Raw genomic sequence first — 19,435 nt, 5'->3', positions numbered from 1 at the left:
AGCACTAAAAAAAATTTTTTGATGCTGTTCAAGGACTTTGCATTTTTCAGGGCAGGGGTGGGTCGGAGAGGGGAGATTTCAATTTCAAAACTGCCTAAAGTTAAAAAGAAACAATAGGAGGTTTTAATAAATGAAAGAATGGAAAAATAAATAATTCTCATTGCCTCATAAAATATTATACCTGGGGTTTTGTTTTTCTTTACTAGAACAGTAGAGGAATTTTTTTCATGAAGAATGATGCTTTCCCATTCATGTTAAGGGGAGAATCACAGCAAGAAGAGAGGGGGTCCCAGATAGTTAAAAATATAGAGTGAGAAACCCTTGTCTCTGTGTATTTCTTGCTTTTGGCATTCATCCTATCTTGGCTTAGCACAGAACTCTTGAGCAAGTCTATATCTTGAGGACATCAACCATCTGGGTGGAAACTAAGAAATTCAGCTCCAAATATATATATGTGTGTGTGTGTGTGTGTGTGTGTGTGTGTGTATGCGTGTGTGTATGTATGTATATGTATATATATATATGTATATATTTATCCAGATATCCAAATCTTTTGAATCATGTATGTAGACAGTCAGGGTTTCCTTATTTTGGAAATAGGAACAATACTAGCTACTTCCCTACTACACAGTGCCACAAAAAATGGCCATTAGCTTGTTTGTTTGGGGTTTAGACCTATGATGTCAGGTGTGAGAGACTCCTTAGAATGGAAAAACTCTCCAACAATCCAACCTATAATTTATAATCTTATAAAGTTGTCTTGGACACTGAGAGACCTCATCATGGTCACACAAGTGATGTATACCTGTGTCAGAGGCAGAATTTGATAACAGGACTTCCAGCCTCCAGGGCTAGCTATTTACTCTATCATGATGTCATTATCTCCTTGCTCAAAAATCACAGAAGTGAGGAAGTAATTGTTATTTAGTAATACTATTTATCCAGTAGGTAACCAAACTGATCCAACCTTTTTTATTTCTAGTGCCTTCCTTCTGTTAATTATTTCCTGTTAATCCTATATATAGTTTGCTTAGTATATATTTATTTGTATGCTGTCTCCACCATTAAAGTGTAAGCTCCTTGAGGGGAGGAACTGTCTTTTGTCTCTTCTATAACCCCAGCACTTAGTATAGTGCCTGGCACATAGTAGGTGCATAATAAATATTTATTAATTTAATGACATTTCCATTTTCTCTCCCTCCTCTGTACAAATATTTAGACTGTGCCCTATTCTTGAAACACACTTCATCCACATTGGGGCAACTTGATCAGATCCTATTCAAAACAGTTCTTACTCTTAAGGTGTTTACATTCTAATGGGGAAGGGGGAGAGAAGAGACAATACATATAAACCAGTACATACAAAATAAAACCCGACAGACTCTGGTTTTATTTTGTATGTACTGATTGACATATGTTCCTTCTCTCCCTCTTTTCCCCCTTCCCCTCTACCTGTTAGGCTCCTTCCCCCCACCTTTCCCTCCTCCTCCCCCTGTCCTCCCCATTAGAAAAAAAAAAGGTACTAACTCAGAGGTGGGGAACCTTTGGCCTTTAAGCCACATATGACCCTCTAGGTCCTCAAGTGCTGCCCTTTGACTGAATCCAAACTTCATAGAACAAATTCCAAATCTCCTCATTCTGTGAAGTTTGGATTCAGTCAAAGGGCTGCACTTGAGGACCTAGAGGGCTACATGTGGCCTGAGGCCAAAAGTTCCCCACTCCTGTACTAGCTGTTAGAAGTACTGAGAATACAAAGACAAAAAGGAAATATTTCTGTTCTCAAGGAGTTTACATTCTAAGGAAGGAATATAGACAATTTGTATCTCACCAACCTTTTTCTGCTCTCCCATCTCACAACATATATGCATTTACCAGTAAAACTGAATAAATAGTTTATAATAGAGGGACAGCTAGGCAATTGCAGTGGATAGAGCACCAGCCTGGGAGTCAGGAGGACCTGAGTTCAAATCTGTCCTCAGAGACTTGACACTTACTAGCTGTGTGACCCTGGCCAAGTCACTTAACACCAATTGCCTGACCAAAAAAAAAAAAAGGTTTATAAATAGAAGCAGCATGGAATAGTGGCTAGAGAATGGGTCTCAAAGTTAGGATGATCTGCCTCTGACACTGTGTGACCCTGGAAAAGTCAGGTAACATCTCATTGCCCCCAAGCAACTTTCTAGGAGTATCAGTTGCAGAGCAGGTGCTGGTCTATATTGGAAGACAGCTCCCTACACAGAGAAATCACAGGTCCAGCTAGGAGAAACAAAACAAAACAGCTTAACTTGGAGTCCATATGCAAATTAATCATTGATCTAGTCGAGCTTAGTTTAAATATAAAATTAAAGATTTATGGCAATTAGGCAAATAAATCCATAATTCTGTAGTAGATTATTTGTGAAATTCTATAATAGTGTGGCACTGAATAAATATTTGCTGAATGGAACAAAGGATTTAGAACTGGAAAAGACCTTAGGAAAAACCAGCTAGTGACTAGGTTTTAGTCTAGTTTCCTTATTTTAAAGATGAGAAGACTGAAATTTAGAGAGATAAAGAGACTTGAAAAGTCAGGAGGTTTACCTGATTCCTCTGCCTCTCCAAACAGGACTCATTCCACTATACCATGGTTGAAACTGAATGCTCTATGTGCTGGATGAAATACCCAGCATGAACCTTTAAGAGAGTCTAAGGCTCATTTTAGAAAATATGACATTTTGAGAAGCTATAGTCATTCTTCATAAGAAATACATTGGATCCCATTCCCTACAGTTGAACATAAACCCCAACAGCACAAGAAAGAACAAAAAATATTGAGCACTACTCCTGAATACCCTTGGGTATTGAGAAACCCTTGGGAATTCTTTTTCCCCTCCATGCCCAATCAAACTGAAGCTGTAGAGCTTTTGGCTTGGGATTTCTTGTTAATTAGACCATTGCCCAAAAGGCATGAAAAACCTAGTGGAAAAAGAAAGGGATGCAAGCCTTTCATCTGTGTTTCTGTATGGTCTTATCTTGTGCATGAGCTCATAGGCCTTGGTGTACTACTTTCTGTTCAGTGCTTCTAAATAATTCTGGGACTTTCTGAACTGTTTCAGGCATGTTCTAGAATAAAATTATGAAATGATTGTTAACAAAATAAGTAAACATTCCTAGAGGCTTTAAATTTTTTTTATTTTATCCTTCAAGAATTAAGTTTTCACATTTCCAAGTTTTTGCATGGAAAACTGTATTAGACATCCTTCTACTAAGGCAGCATCCAAAGGAGCACCTATCACCTTGGACTCTGAGGTGTCATCTTCTTATCCTTTCTATTTCACAAATCTGTGAGTTTGTCATCATTGGTACTCCCACTACCAGAACAGATCCCACCTCCTCCACGACTTGAGAGAAAATCTTTGACAGTTTCTGTGACCAAAAAAGTCCTTCAGCCAACTTGGTGACAAGCCTCTAAACCAGAAGGCCTTAACTTGAGGTCCATGAACTTGTGTATATGTGTGTATACATATGTGTAAAGCCAGAAGTTCTTAACCAGAGGGATGTGTGTGTACACACACACACACACACACATACACATATGTACAATACAAATATATGTGTGTATATGTATATATGTATATGTGTGAGTCTATACATACATACATACATATATAAGCCTGAGGTCCATAAAATATATGTATAGATAACATATGTGTGTATATACATATATGCATGTATACGCACATACATGCAAGCTTGTATATGTGTGTATAACTATATTTAAATATATTTTTCTCTGTAATCCTATGTATTTTATTTTATGCATTTAAAAACAATGTTCTAAAAAGTGGTCCTTAGTCCCAGATTGCCAACAGAGTTCATGACACAAATAAAAGTTAAGAACTTCTGATCTACAAGTTAGCTAAATTAGTCTTGGGATGACAGACATTCAATCCATTAATGAGGCTATATTATAAACCTTTTTAACAAGGTAAAACCTGTGAGAGCTTGAATTTTGCTGAAATAGCCTTTAAGAACACATGGTCATCTTCAAGCTAGGATAAGATGTAAGACTTCAGTGGAAGTTATCATTCCCAAATTTCCCAAAAGATGATAAGCATTTTCTTACTTATTCTTCAGCCACCCTCTGTGAGAGAAGTTATTTTTATTCTTGATTTAAAGATGAGGTTAAAAAAAGGAGAGAGATATAGAATCAGAGGATCAATAGGGCAGAGGATCAATTAACATCACAACAACAAACATCTGGGGTTTTGAACTTGCAGTCTGTTAATAGTATTTCTCAGCCCATCTCACTACTGAACCATTGTTGTCAACATCAATCATTATCATCATTTATGAATACTCTGCATGTCCTTGGGTAATCATTCCTCAATGGGGATCATGAGTGGGAAAGCAAAGGCAGCCAATGACCATAAATGACTCCCTCCAGAAGGTGTGAAAGTAAACATGTATATATGCCAAAAGAAAATCAGGCAATAGGCCCACATGAAATTTAATATAATTTAGTACACTGCCACTTTCTATTTCTTTTCTGTTGTTTGGTTTTTATGGGAATCTGTGTTTATATGGAAATTCAATGTGTTGACTTAAGGACAGATTGTGTATTCTCTTAGCCAAGTGATCCTGGGAGCTGTAAGAGGATGGGTATCTAAGAAAGGAGGTGCCATGTAGCAATAGTTCTTTTTTCACTGCACTGATAAGAGAAAGATTAAAATGCAGGTCACAGTTGAAAACAGACTTACTTTTTGACTTGTATTTCTGTAATATTTTACTATTTTCAAAGTGCTTTTAATATAGGACCATAGCATTATGTCTTCCCCCCACTACTATCTATACATGGAATAAAAGGACACAAATTCAAATACTAATTCTGCCACTTACCAACCGCATGACAGGCAAATTACTTAGCCTCTCTAAGCCTCAGTTTCACTTGTAAAATAAGAAAGTTGGACTATATGTTCTCAATGGGCGATTTTAGCTCTACATTCTATGTGGCTACCCTCTCTCATCAGTTTCAATTAATGTATTAGTCTATCCCTGCCCCAACCAAACATTGGCTGATTCAAAACAACCCAATACTTCTTTTTTTCCCCTTGTCAACAAATAGGTCTTCTGCAAATTATCCAGTAATGACCACAGAGCTTGGTAACTTGCTTTTGGAATCACTAGAGTATAACTCATTTCTGTTTCTTTTTTTCTCTTATTTGTCTGATTTGGCAAGATAAACATCTATCTATTTTAGATTACTTTAGCTAGGACTTGCACAGCAACAGGATTGGGATATTTAGGGATCTTATTTTGACATGGAACAAAGTGTAACTTGCTTGACTATAGCTCCAATTTAGGTCTCACCCTCCTCATAAGGCTGTGAACTCCAAGGCAGATGGGGGCTCTCCATTCTCCAATCTTGGACCAATCTCTGCAAAGTTCAAAATCCATCCACTTCGGATTACTTATACTTCATCTTGTATTATATTTGGGTTATCGGTTTATTTCATCTCCCTTTTTAGATTATAAACTCTTTGAAGGCAAGAATCCTTGTATTCCCCTCAATATGTATCTTCTACAGGAAGCCTTTCCCAACTCTTCATAATTCTAGTGCCTTCCCTTTGTTACTTGTTTCCCATTTATGCTGTATATATGCTTTGCATATATTTGCTTGCATGTTGTCTCCTCCATTGGACTATAAGTTCCTTGACGGCAGGGACTGTTTTTTGCCTCTTGTTGTATTCCCAATGCCTAGCACAGGGCCTGGCACATAGTAGTGCTTAAAAATGTTTACTGACTGATTGATTGGCATGCAATAAATACTTGCTGAATGAATAAAGAATGAATTTTCTAATTCATGATTAAAATGGAAGGTGTTCAATACTGAATCTATAGTTTCATATATAAGTTATTTAGTTGAATAGAATCAAAAGTTAACATTATCTTTTTTTTAGTGGAAGGAGACTAGGCCTGTTCTTTTGTCATTATCTTGATCCCTCTTTATGTAAATGTGTCTCCTTTCATGCAGATCAGCAACTCCTCTGGAACTTTATAATTTTAGAGAGTTCCATGGAATACTGAGTAAATGAGCAGTAGATAGAGCAGAGGCTGGAGTCAGGAAGACTCATCTTCCTGAGTTCAAATCTAGCCTCAGACACTTACTAGCTATATGATCTTAAGCAAGTCATTTACCCCTGTTTGCCTCAGTTTCCTCATCTGGAGAAGGAATGGCAAACCATCCCAATATCTTTGCCAAGAAAACCCCAAATGGGGTCATGAAGAGTTGAACATGACTGAATGACAACAACAAGTGACTTCTCCAGGGACACATAGCCTGTAAGTGTGTGAGGCCAGATTTGAACTCAGGTCTTAGTCTTCCCAACTCCATCAATTACACCATACATAGTTTTTTTTTGCCTTTGTTTCCCCAGTATATTGCCTGGCACATAGTAGATGTTTAATAAATGTGAGCTGATTATGACTCACTAATATTATCTATAAAAGTACCCTTTATAGGTGGCACTGGCAAATATAGGGGGAAGGATAAAGTTTTGGGGAGTCACATAGAATTCCTCTAGGGATTCAATTCAATTCAGCCACTATTTATTAGGTGGCTCATTTACACCATGCTAGTTAGCAGAATTAGGTTGCCATTGCTGCTGCTGTTTGTCCTTCATTCTAGAAGAGGACCATGACATCAGGAAGGTGACGCCATACCTTGCAAGTGAATTGGATTTAAGTGTGGGAGGGTTGTGCAAAGTCACCAGCCTCATTTTCACCTCCAGAGTCATCCAGGTCCAGTGGCCAGATATAGACAGCTAGGTGCAACAGTAGATAGAGCACTGGGCTCCGAATCAGGAAGATTCATCTTGAAGTTGAAATCTGGCCTCAGACACTTACTAGCTATGTGACCCTGGGCAAGTCACTTAACCCTGTTTGCTTCAGTTCCTCATCTGTAAAATGAGCTAGAAAAGGAAACGTCAAACCATTCCAGTATTTTTGCCAAGAAAACCCCAAAATAGGGTCATGGAGAGTTGAGTGTGACTTAAATGACTAAACATCAACAATCCTTTCTCATAGATCCTGTAGGATTAGGTAGAATGTTTAGAAAAGACATAATACTCAAGCAACTCAGGAAAGAATGACAAATACACGATACATAATACTGCACAAAGTAATATTTACTTGAGAGAGGTATAAAGTGCCAGGTGAAATTTAAAGGTCATGCATGCTCCTGATTGAGAAACGAGGGAGGATTCATGAAAGAATCAACATTTGAATTAGTATTTATAGGATGGGCAAGGACAGGAGGTATTTCAGGCACAGAGAGAAGTGTGAGCCAAAATAGGGAAGCATAATGAGAGACAGATAGGTGACTGGAACACCCAATAAATGAAGTGGAGTATTCTGAGACACATCTGGAAAGATATGGTAGGGCTTTGAACACCAAGCTGAATTAGGACTTTTTAATAGGTAACTAGGTAACAGAACATTATTGAAGGATTTTGAGAGAAGATTGATAACCAGACCTATATTTAAGAAAGATTAAGTCAAACAACAGAATGAAGGATGAATTGAAGGGGGAAGAAAGTAGAGGCAGGAAGATACATTAGGAAATCTAGGCAAAGGGTCCAGAGTCTCCCAACCAAGGTAGTGCCAGTGGAAACAGAGAAAAGGTGGCTGATGCAAGAGAAACTGCAGAAGTAGAATCAACAGGACATGGTAATTCAGGGGATATGAGAAATGAACAGGAAAAATCAAAGATGGCAAGAATTCTTTGAATACAAGAATAAGGTCAATGGTGCTATCTCTCATAGAAATATTAAAGGCAAAAGGAAGGACAGACTCTGAGGGAGAATGAATGAGTTTGTTTTCCATCACGTTAATTTTGAGGTACTGGTGCAACATCCAGAAATAGTAACTCAAAAAAAAAGCTCTTTGTAAGAAGCCCAGAATGGCACATTAGAATTATGCATGTTGTCTGTATTATATCAGGGTATAGTTTATTCACATGGCACCAACTTGCCTCTATGGACATATATTGATATAAATTGCACATACATTATAGAAATAGAAAATAGTTATATTTGCATAATAGCATATTTACATGAATTTATGTGTGTTATATATACACAAACTTATGCATACCAATTTGCACCTCATTTCCATACTTTTGCCATTCAGATGTTAGTTATATTTTAAGTTCACAACAGTCCTATTAAATTAATGTTTCCCCTGTACAGTCTTTCCAATGTTGGCTGACAATTTTTAGATGAAAGTATAAGAAATGAGTTCCAAAAGCTCTTTCACATGTTATTTTATCACAGGATTTGCTTCTAAAATCACATTTCCTATATCCAAATGTGACTGTAGGGAGGTTTTTTTAAATTCATGCTATATTATTTCATTCTATATTTTGCCCCCATTTCAGTGGTGCTAAAGGTTTTGTTTTGTTTTTTCCTTCAGAATATTCTGCCATGATTTGTTGAAACCTTGTTATAACATTATTTGTTACTGAATCAAATTTAGTATCATGAAGGTCTATCATGACCTTCATTTAGCAATTTAGCAAGTGATTGTGTGACCTAGACCCAAAGGAGGCCTTAGAATGAGGCTCTAGTGGCCTATGACGTCTATGTTCTCCAGTGTTACAGCTGCCACCATAATAACACACAGAGCTATAAAATAGCATGACTCTTTCCACTTGCCATCGAGAGAACACTGGAAAGGGATTCAGGACCTCGGGTCGGTTCAGATACTTTCTCTGACGCTAAGAAGCAAACTTCCTCGGCTTTATTTTCCTCACCTATAGAGAACCTGACCCAAGGTTTTCTGACTCCAAGTCTCCTGATGTTTCCACATGCCCTACTTTATACTTCATACTTTACACAAATATTCTTGATCCATCCTTTTCCTACATAGAGGGAAAATACACTTAAAATATGTAATAAAATCAAAATTATCTTGTTTATCCTGTTTATATTGACAGTGTAACGTAGTGGAATGAGGATTACATCCCACCTCTGACCTTTGCTATGGAACTATGGGCAAATAACTCTTCTGAGCCTCAGTTCCCTCAGCTGCAAAATAGGGATTATAATAAATTTTAATGCCTGTAGTAGCTTTCTCACATGGTTGATGACAGGTTCTAGAGCAATAATATGTAAATGTTAGCTATTACTATTGTTGTTGAGTCATTTCAGCCATGTCTAACTCTTCATGAGACCATTTTGGAGTTTTCTTGGCAAAGATACTGGAGTGGTTTGACATTTCCTTCTCTAGCTCATTTTATAGATGAGAAAACTGAGACAAACAGGGTTAAGTGACTTGCCCAGGGTCATACAGTTAGTAAGTATCTGAGGCCAAGTTTGAACTAGGATCCTCCTGACTCCAGGGCTGGTGCTGTCCACTGTGCCACCTAGCTGCCTTCAGCTACAAGGTAAAAAGACGTTTTCAATGACCAAGAGTCATCTTTGTTTAAATGTTTCATGGTCTGTTGTTTCGGTACGAGGGATATTCGAATAGGGGATTGGAGTGGGAAGCAGAGAGATTATAGGCAAGCAATTGCCATAGAAAGGAAAAGAGGCATCAATTAAATTTATTTTTAAAAACTTACCTCTGAATAACCTGACTTTTTATTCATCATTTTCTTGCTCTACATTCTATAGCACTGACATTCAATTTCTATTATTGATAATTTCCTTATATTATCCTGCTGTTGCCATAATTCTCATCCTAATCGATAATATCCTTGTAGATAGTGGCTATATTTTTTACATCTTTTGATTAGTCACAAAATGTAAACCCTCCTGTACCTAATAAGTACTTTAAAATTTTTTTCATATGTGTTCAAAAGATCACAGAATCAGAACTAGGAGGAACCTCAGAGGTCATATAGTCTAATTCTCCTCCTTTTTCTTCTTTAGGTGAGAGGAAACCAAGGCCCAGGGAAATTAACTTGCCTAAAATAACAAAGATGGCAAGCCCTGGAGGCAGGATTTAAACTCAGAACTACTTGACTTCAGGGTCAGTGTTCTTTCCACTACAAAAAAAAAAAAAAAGACTAAAAATCAGGCTTAAAATCTATCTGTTTCACTTTTTAAATCCTTCCAAAAACATGTCATATGCAGAAAGTAACTTGAACAGAAAAACTCAGACTTTTTAGAACTTTCAATTCTCTGGATTCTCTAGACAATGCAGATAGTAACTAATATTTATATAATGCTTACTATGTGCCTGACACTTTACAAATATTTTCTCATTTGATCCTCACAATAATCCTAGGAGGTAAATGTTATTATTATCACTATTTTGCAGTTGAAAAAACTGAGACAGACAGTGGCTAGTGACAGGGCAGATCTGTCCATGGTCACACAGCTATTAAGTGTTCTGAAGCCAAACTTGAAGTCAGGTTTTCCTGAATTGAGGCCCAGCACTACCTAGGTGCCTCTAATAGTGAGGTATTACAGTGATAGAGCACTGGGCACATAATAAGCACTTAAAATTTTTTATTCCCTTCCCTTCTCCTCCCCAACAGGTCAAAAAAGGAAAATCCAAAGCATTTTAAACATTTTTCACATGGACATTGGGATCTTTCTATTGTTTTGCAAATTCTCTTTTCATCTAGAAACGAATCTGAGGGGGATGGTGAGGGTGTGGGAACAATCAGTGGCCCAGTTGATGAGCAAGAGGAAAATATATCGTCCTTCATGCTTCAGTCGCAAAAAGAAAAATTCACCATCCATCTCTCTCTACCCTCCAAAAATTCTCAAATGCTTATTGAGAAGGAAGTCACTGCTATCAGGTTTTATTAAAAACAACAATAGTAACTTGTACTTTGGACAAAATATCAGAAAAAAATTATATTCTTCCCTCCCCACCCCCGTTCTTTTTATTATCATGACAATGGGGGTCATGATAAATGTCTAACCTTGAGTTTTGTTGTTGTTATTGTTGGGTTGGTCCTTCCTTCTCAAAGAGGACCATGACATCAGGGAGATAATGTCATGACATTCAATTGACTTTGATTTGAGCGAGGAGGGCTGTGCAAGGTCACCAGCCTCACTTTCTCCTCCAGAGCCATCTGGGTCCAGTGGCCAGATATTCATCAGGATGACAGGAAATGGCCCAGAACTTTGAATTTACATCTTTTTTAAAAGAAGATGTTAAAAACATTTCCACTCTTCAGGAACCCTAGATCTGCTTGGCTCTTGCCAAGATCTGTTGAAGTCTAAAACTTTCTCTGTTTTGTCTGCCAAACAGGAGCCACTTACTTTAAGCAAATCAGACTCACAGAGCCTCAATAACATTTGGTGATCCTGAAATTTCCCAATAAGAGATTAAAAGCTTTGCTCGTAGATGCTTTAAAATGGCCTCTGCCATGGCTCCGATGAGACAGTGGCTGAATCAGATGGCAGAGTTGGGCAGGAGCCCATTAACGAGGCCTGGATGCACTTACACAAAAGGAATAGTCATGCTTTCAACCTCTAGTTTTATCAATGAACTGCCGGGATTCCAGGCACTGTTCCCCGGTTGCCTAGTAAAGAAGCACTCATTGAGGATTTAATCGCAGTTTTAGGACACAATGGAGGGAGCCAGAATCTGGCCCTGCAGAATACCACCGAATAGCACATCAAAGAAAGTGAAGCGATAGGTCTGTGCAAACTCATATATGTCCCTTCTGTCTGGTGAGAGCCAAAAAGAACAGTGCTCCTTTCCCACATGGGAAACCCCCTGGGCCCCAGCACTACAGCTCATAACCACCCCTGGCAGGTTGGGCGGCCCTCATTCTAGTCACTGACCAGAAAGAAAGGGCTAGAGGTGCCCCATTCTGTTACTGGTAGAACTCCTGCTGCTCAGAAGCTAATACCTGCCTGTGAACCCGGGGAATGGATAAGGATGATATATTCCTACATCCCATATAGCCAGAAATAAAAGGACATACAACAATGGTGTCACAAGTCAGAGACTAAATTACAACTTTGACTACAGGCTTTTAATTTTCTTGTAAACCTCCCAGGGGCAATATATTATTTTGCCTACATGGTGGGGAAAATGCCCCTGTCTCTATAGCCAAAAGGCCTACACAACTGAAATAATGACTCAACAACAACAACAAAATGCTCAGCCACCAGAGTTGTTTCTTCCAAATACTAAAGGAGGTGTTTTCTCCCAAAAATACAGATAGAACAGCCTGTTCACACCTTCTCATTCTGTGAAATTCTTATTCATTTCCTTCCATAAATTCCACCTAGGGAAGAAATTCAAAGCCAAAAAAAAATAGTATGAAATGGAGATTGATGATTTCATATAGAATCTTCTTTTTGTGATTTACTGTGTGTGTATAGAAAATTCTCTTGGGAGGAGGACAGTATTCAAATTCAGAATTTTTAAAAATAGTGTTGAAGACCTTCCTCTGATTTGCTGAAACTTTCTGTCTTCCAATGTGACCTCCTCTTAATGTACAATTGGTCTCCTCTCCTGATCATAAATGCTATTCATGTCTTTTATGCCACTCCTCAAGTTCAATACATCATAGGTAACATGTCTATTTAGCTCACCTGCATTTGAGCAATTTTTAGTAGATGAGGAAATACACAGAGTCCTGAGTAGGGCTTAATGGTAAACCAGCCAGTGCAAAACCAGGATCCAGCCAGACTTGAGTACAAAAAATTCCATCAATAACAGGAAAGAGAAAATTGAGATTGTGATTAGGTCACTCCTGGATGGGGGGAGACTCACCCTTGTTTTTAACTCCTTTACCCATACCTTCTGACACTGATAGGAGCTCCCAAATATGCTGCAAGCAAATTCACAGCAGGTATATGCTAGAAGGAAAAAAGAAGCTACATATAGGTAACTAATGCATTAGGCTTAGCTTGATGGGGTCAGAAAGGTTGACATCTGGATCACACCATTCCACCATTTTGCTTCCTATTGCCACCATCCTGGTACATGTTATTATCCTCTCTCAGTTAGGTAATTGTAAAAACCTAGCTATCCTTCCCCCTTCCAATCTCTACTCTACTCCTTCCAATCCATCCTTCACACAGCTAACAGACCAATCTTCTGAAAACATAGTTCTGATCCTTTTCAGAAGCCTTCTGGGCCCTCACTGCCTACTGCATACAATCCAAACTACTTAGCTTGACAGACAAAACCCTTTACCATTTGGTCCTAATCTACATTCATTTCCAGATTTTTCTCACACCATTCTGTACCTTTGCTCATTCTGCTGCTCATTACTATAGTGGCTTCCAATCTCTCTATCTTTGCTGCATGAAATCTTACCCATCTTTCAAAATTCAGTTCAAATGCTATCTCTATCTGGAAGCCTGCCCTGACCCTCCAAACTATGACTGATTTCTCTTTCCTCAGTACTGAGTACACTACGCCTTTCTTAGTACTTACCATATTTCTTTTTATATCATACTTCTTTGTAGATGTTTCTTATCTGCCATATTAGATTATAAACTTTATAAGGACAAGAACATTTTTTAATTTTTATTTCCTCCTCAGCATTTAGCTTTGCAGTGCTTTCCACAGGATCCAGGTTGAATTATAATCAGGGGCTGGGGACAGAATCATATAAGTAAGTGGAGGTCTCCTCCCTGGAAGTAGGTGGGCTAAGTGGAGTCACAAGTAGGGAATCGAGTCAGGATAGGGACTAGGACACAACTGAGAATGACAAGGCTAAAGTCAAGTCAATAGAGCAAGATGAGGCAGAGACTAGGCTAGAACTATTCTCAGAGGGGAGGGGATTGTTAGTATCAATGGAGGTTAACTGACAAGTGCAGCTTTTTAATGGGGGTTGCTCCCAGCTTCCCTCTGCAGTCAAGCTCTGGGGTGGTCTATGCATAGACAGGCCTATCATGTTGGCTATGTTTTCCCTGGGTCAGCAGTTGCATCTCCTTTTGCCTGTAAATCCTTTACATTTGTCTCTCCCACCAGTGCCATAAACTCAAGAATGGAGGATTGGGAGGTAAGGGAGTGGACAACAGTGGGAAGGAAGAAGTTGATTCCTTCAAATGCTCCAGTCTCATGACTGTCTAATTCTTTGATTCTTCCCAGAGAGAAAGGATCCCAGCAGCAGGGTGTCTGGCCTGAGCCCTGACAAATGTGGTTCTCAGAACTTGCCTGGGAGCTGGGATAGTCAGCATTTGCATGAAACAGCCAACAGCTTGGTTTCTGAAGCCATTATGTGGCCCTCATTAAAGCATTAGTTTTGTCATCATCTTGCCCATTTAAAGATGGATATCTATGTAGCAATAGATAAGCTAAACTCTGAAATGTAAACTCATTCCTTTGTTTTTACAAATGCTTTCTACATAAAAGGAGCTGTCCTAGGTGCCCTGGGAGGAAGTACAAATGAAAAGAAAGGGGGATTTGGAGTTAGAGAACCTGGGTTTGAACCTCAGTCCTACCACTTAACTGTCTGGGTGACCTTGAACAAGCACTTAAAATCTCTGGGCTTCATTTTTCACATCTGCAAAATGAAAGGGTTAGACTAAATGACCTCTGAAGTTCCTCCCCATTCTAAATTTATGATTTTATAAGGACAACCTTACTGTATCCTTGAAAGATAATCCTTCTGATATGAAAATGATCCTTTATCCTTACCTGTTCTTTTAAGAGCAAATAGGTACAGGAACTAGGGACATTACTCTCTAAAATTATACAGGTTTTCTTAATTAGGTTAATTATCAGAATTGCCTAGTGCAAATTTTAGCCAGCCTAAAGGATAGGATAGGAGATACCCTGAACTGTAAGCAAGAACTTTCTGGTAGTAGCATCTCATAGGAGCATAGATTTGGGGCTGGAAGAAGACCTTGGAGGTCATTGAGTCCAAAATCCCTATTTTACAGGTGAAGAAAGCTGGGGCCCATATAGTTGAAGTGATTTGTCCAATGTCATACAGGTAGTTAAGTAGCACAACTGACATTCAGGCCCAAGTAATCTGACTTCAAATCCAGTACCTTTTCCTAAGTGTTGATTGAATGATTGAAAGATGAGATTGTTCAACAAATATGATATGGCAGCCAAAATTCTTAAAGCAGTCTTGGACTGGGTTAAGTTAGGCAATTCAGGAATAAGAAGCTAATAGTTGTACAATACTTTGGTTTGTTCAGAGCTCATTTGGAGTATTGTATTAAGTTCTGGGCACCACAATTTAGGAAGGGCACTGATAAACTGTGGAGTGTTCAGAGTAGGGCAATCAGCATGGTGAAGAACCTCAACTCCATGGGGGAGGGAATAAGCATTCATGAAGCACTTATGTGCCAGGCACTGTGCTAAGCATTTAACAAATATTATCTCATTTGATCTTCACAAACCTTGTGCTATTATTAGCCCCATTTTTACCAGTGAGGAAACTGAAGCACACAGGTTAAATGTCTTGCCTAGGGTCACATAGCTAATGTCTGAGGCTGGATTTGAACTCAGGTATTCCTGACTCCAGGTCCAGTACTCTATCCACTGAGTTATTTGATTGACACAACATACGAGGATGGTTTGAAGGAACTAAAAATGTTTACCCTTCAGAAGAGAAGATGTAGGGAGGATAAGATAATGATCTTTCAGTATCTGAAATGCTCTCATGCAGAAGAGATATTACATTCTTTTTTTTTTAATGATACTGGAGGGCAAGAATAGAAGCAAATGAGTAGAAATTGTGAAAGCAAAAATTTAAGATTTATTTAAGGGAAAAGTTTCTAACAATTAGAGCTGTTCAAAAGTAAAGTGGGCTACCTCAGGAGAAAACGGGCTCCTGAGCATCAGGAGCTTTCAAGAGAAGGTTAAATGAGCACTTTGTTGTAATGAGCTTTGTTTTGTTGGGTTTGGTTGTGTTTTCCTGGTATGGGTTGGACTCGATAATTCCTAAAATCTCTTTCAGTTCCTAGGTTCTACAAGTTTGTGGTGTCATAGATCGTTAATTTGTAGAGATGGTTAAATTTCAATAAGTCTCACTAAAGTCCAACTCTAACATTTCTTCATGACATGGAAATTAATCATAGTTTGTCAAAGGCTCTATCAACAGTGTATAAGATTTGACAGGTCATAAGTTGAAAAAGTTTTGCTTATAGGACTGATCATGGATTCTGAGTTAATCCATTACTTAGCGTGATGAGTGAAGATGAGCCAAGTCTAGCTAAATTTGGAAAGGCAAATACCCCAAAGTTTGGTCATTAGATGGTAGATGTTAGCCACTGTAACTCTTGAAGACCACCTACTAAGGCTTGGGTTGTGATGTGTGTCCATGGAAGGGCTAGCCATACTACTGATATCACAAATCTTTGAAGTATTAATAGATACAATAAGATATAGACAGTAAGGTGACACAGTTCAAAGAATGCTAGACTTGGAGTCAGGAAGACCTGAGTTTAAATCTGGCCTCAGACACTTAGTAACTACATGACCCAAGGCAAGTTATTTAACCTCCTCAGCCTCAGTTTGCTCATTTGTAAACTGGGGATAATAGTACCACTTCCCTCATAAGATTGTTCTGAAGATTAAATGAGATAATGTATGTAAAGTGTTTTGCAATTCTTCAAGAGTTATATAAATGCTAGCTATTGTTTATTATTATTATTATTATTATTATATACCTGACTATTCAAACCATACTGAGCCTTATTTGACCTATTACTGAGAAAACAGTTCAGGACCTTCCAGCAGATTGGAAACTTCAATTATTCTGACATGGAACTGAAAACAAATTTCTGATTATTTGAGCTTTCTCATTGTTTCAATTCTAGATAAACTTTGATTGCCTATACTTTTTCTGTTTGAAGGCTATAACCTCTCAAGGTCACTTCCAGTCTCATGATTTTATTTTTGCAAAACCACTAAGTAAAATACAAGTGATTCACTTGATTTGAGCCTTATATTATTTAGTTACTATGTTCATCTATTTTTAGCTAACCAAAATGGAGAGTACAACCATAGATTCTGGTATTCCATGGATCCGTGTCCTGTCATGGCAAGCAAAAACAGATCTGAACATGAATGAATAGAAATAACTTAGCTAATCATTTTTACAGATAGAGAAATGTGGGGCCCAGAAAAACTTCTTGAAGATACCACCTTTCCACTGAGTGAAAAGTGGGAAAAACCCAATCATCTGTCTATTTTGCCTCCAAAATGTAAGCCTACAGATGTTCCCATATGTTTTCATATGTCCAGATGTTTGGCATCCTGTCAAACAAGCATCCAAATGATTGACAGATTGCTCTAAACTAATGCATACTCATTAGAGGGTGAGAGCCAGTAATATTGGTTTCTAACCTTTCTGGTGATATTTCAAACAAAGACAAATAACTTTCTCTTATACCTCAGTAGAAGAATTCTGGCTAAACAAAAGAATAAGGTGGATGATCTCTAGAACTGTGTTCTTCTAAAGCAAGAATGAGCACAGTTATTCTCTATATAAACCTTTTGCTTTACCTTAGTAAAGACCTGTCCAACTAAAGATTGTACTGATGAGATCTTTATTGACAAGCAAACTAAAACATCACTACTCTCAGTAATGATTAACCCATGGATCAAATCAATCCTTTCCTGTGAAAGTTTTCAGTTTGACCCGTGGGATGTTGTTGTTTGTTTGTTTGTTTTTATTCATTGTAATTAAAAACAAACTGCTTCTCAGTTTAAAGAACACCACAGGGAAGAGAAAGATTGAAAGCTATTGCTGACGTTTCTGCAAGTGTGCTCCAGTGAAAGAAAGCAGCCTAATACCTCCTGAAGGCACCAGGCAGGGACTACAGGAGAAGGGAATGTGGCATTCCAGAGAAGGGTCAAGTGACTTAAGAAAAAGACAAATCCAGCAATACCACTTCGAGGTCTGTATCCCAAAAAGATCATAAAAATGGGAAAAGGACCCACATGTATAAAAATATTTATAGTAGCTCTTTTTGTGGTGGCAAAGAATTGGAAATTGAGGGGATGCCCATCAATTGGGGAATCGCTGAACAAGTTGTGGTATATGAATGTAATGGAATACTATTGTGCTATAAGAAATGATGAGCAGGCAGACTTCAAAAAAAACCTAGAAAGACTTACATGAACTGATGCTGAGTGAAATGAGCAGAACCAAAAGAACATTATGCACAGTAACAGCCACATTGTGCAATGACTGACTTTGATAGACTTGGTGCTTCACAGCAATGCAAAAATCTAATGCAACTCCAAAAGACTTGCGATGAAAATTGCTATCCACACCCAGAGAAAAAAATATGGAGTCTGAATGCACATAGAAACATACTATTTGCTCTCCTTTTCCTTCGTTGTTTTATTTTATTGCTTCATTCTCATGGTTCCTCCCATTAGTTCGAATTGTTCTTTACATCATGACTACTGGGAAAATATGCTTGACATGAATGTATATGTAGAGCCTATATCAGATTGTACACCATCTTGGGGTGGATAGAAGTAGAAGGGGGAGAAAATTTAAAACTCAAAATCTTATGGAAATGAATGTTGAAAACTAAATATAAATTATCAAAAAAATTTAAAAAAAAGAAAAAGCCAAGATGCCCACTTCACTTCTCACTCTCACTCTCACATTTCCTGTCTAACAGGTTAAATAATGAAAATAAGTATGGAGAACAGTACATTATAAAGGAAAAAAGAACAGACCAAATCCTTACCTCATTAAGGGGAAGTGATAAATTGATCACTATATATGTATATGTATGTATGTATTCATATGTATATGTATGGGGCAACTAGATAACACAGTGGATAGAGTGCTGGGTCTAATCAGGCTGCAGACAGTCTTAGCTGTGTGATCCTGGGCAAGTCACCTAACCCTGTCTGCTTCAGTTTCCTCACCTGTAAAATGAGCTGGATAAAAAAAAAATTGGCAAGCCACTCCAATGTTTTTGCCAAGAAAACCCCAAATGGGGTCACAAAGAGTTAGACATAACTGAAATGACTAAACAACAATATGTATATATTTATCTATATGGGGGTGGGGGAGAGAGAGTACATAAGATATTATGTGTATGCATATATATATATATATATATACACATCCATATGTGTGTAAATCTGTTCCAATGAGTACAGAAATGTAAATGAAAAACAAAAGTAAAACCTGAATGCTGAATAACGACTAAAACTTGTCCTAAGAAGAGTTGAGAAAATGCATCTCTCTCCCCTCATATCAGAGGCAGGAACTATGGTTGTAGAATATTGCATGTGTTTCATCAGTGGTTTGTTTTGCTAAACTGTTTTTGTCCCTTTCTTTTTCAACCTTTGTTACAAGGGATACATAACTTGGTAGAGGAGGAAGAAGCAATATATTCAGAAATAAATGTGATATTAAAAACAAAAGGTATCAATAAAAATAAGGACTTTTTTTTCAAAGAATATGAACAACATATTCAACTTATTCAACACCTGCCATCCTTTCCCTCCTATAAGGGAGGACACACACACACACACACACACA

At 37.9% G+C, this 19,435-nt stretch overlaps 1 protein-coding gene across 1 annotated transcript in view; it reads right to left on the bottom strand.

Annotated features, from left to right (window-relative positions):
- The window catches only part of SLC35F1 (solute carrier family 35 member F1), a 534,036-nt gene that overhangs the window by 451,899 nt on the left and 62,702 nt on the right, over nt 1-19,435 (bottom strand). The window lies entirely within an intron of this gene.

Source organism: Vombatus ursinus, unplaced genomic scaffold (assembly GCF_900497805.2).
Source record: "Vombatus ursinus unplaced genomic scaffold, bare-nosed wombat genome assembly UNPS02006779.1, whole genome shotgun sequence".
Taxonomy (NCBI): Eukaryota; Metazoa; Chordata; class Mammalia; order Diprotodontia; family Vombatidae; genus Vombatus; species Vombatus ursinus.
Note: the sequence above shows the minus strand (reverse complement) of the source record. Positions and strands in the feature narration are given on the sequence as shown.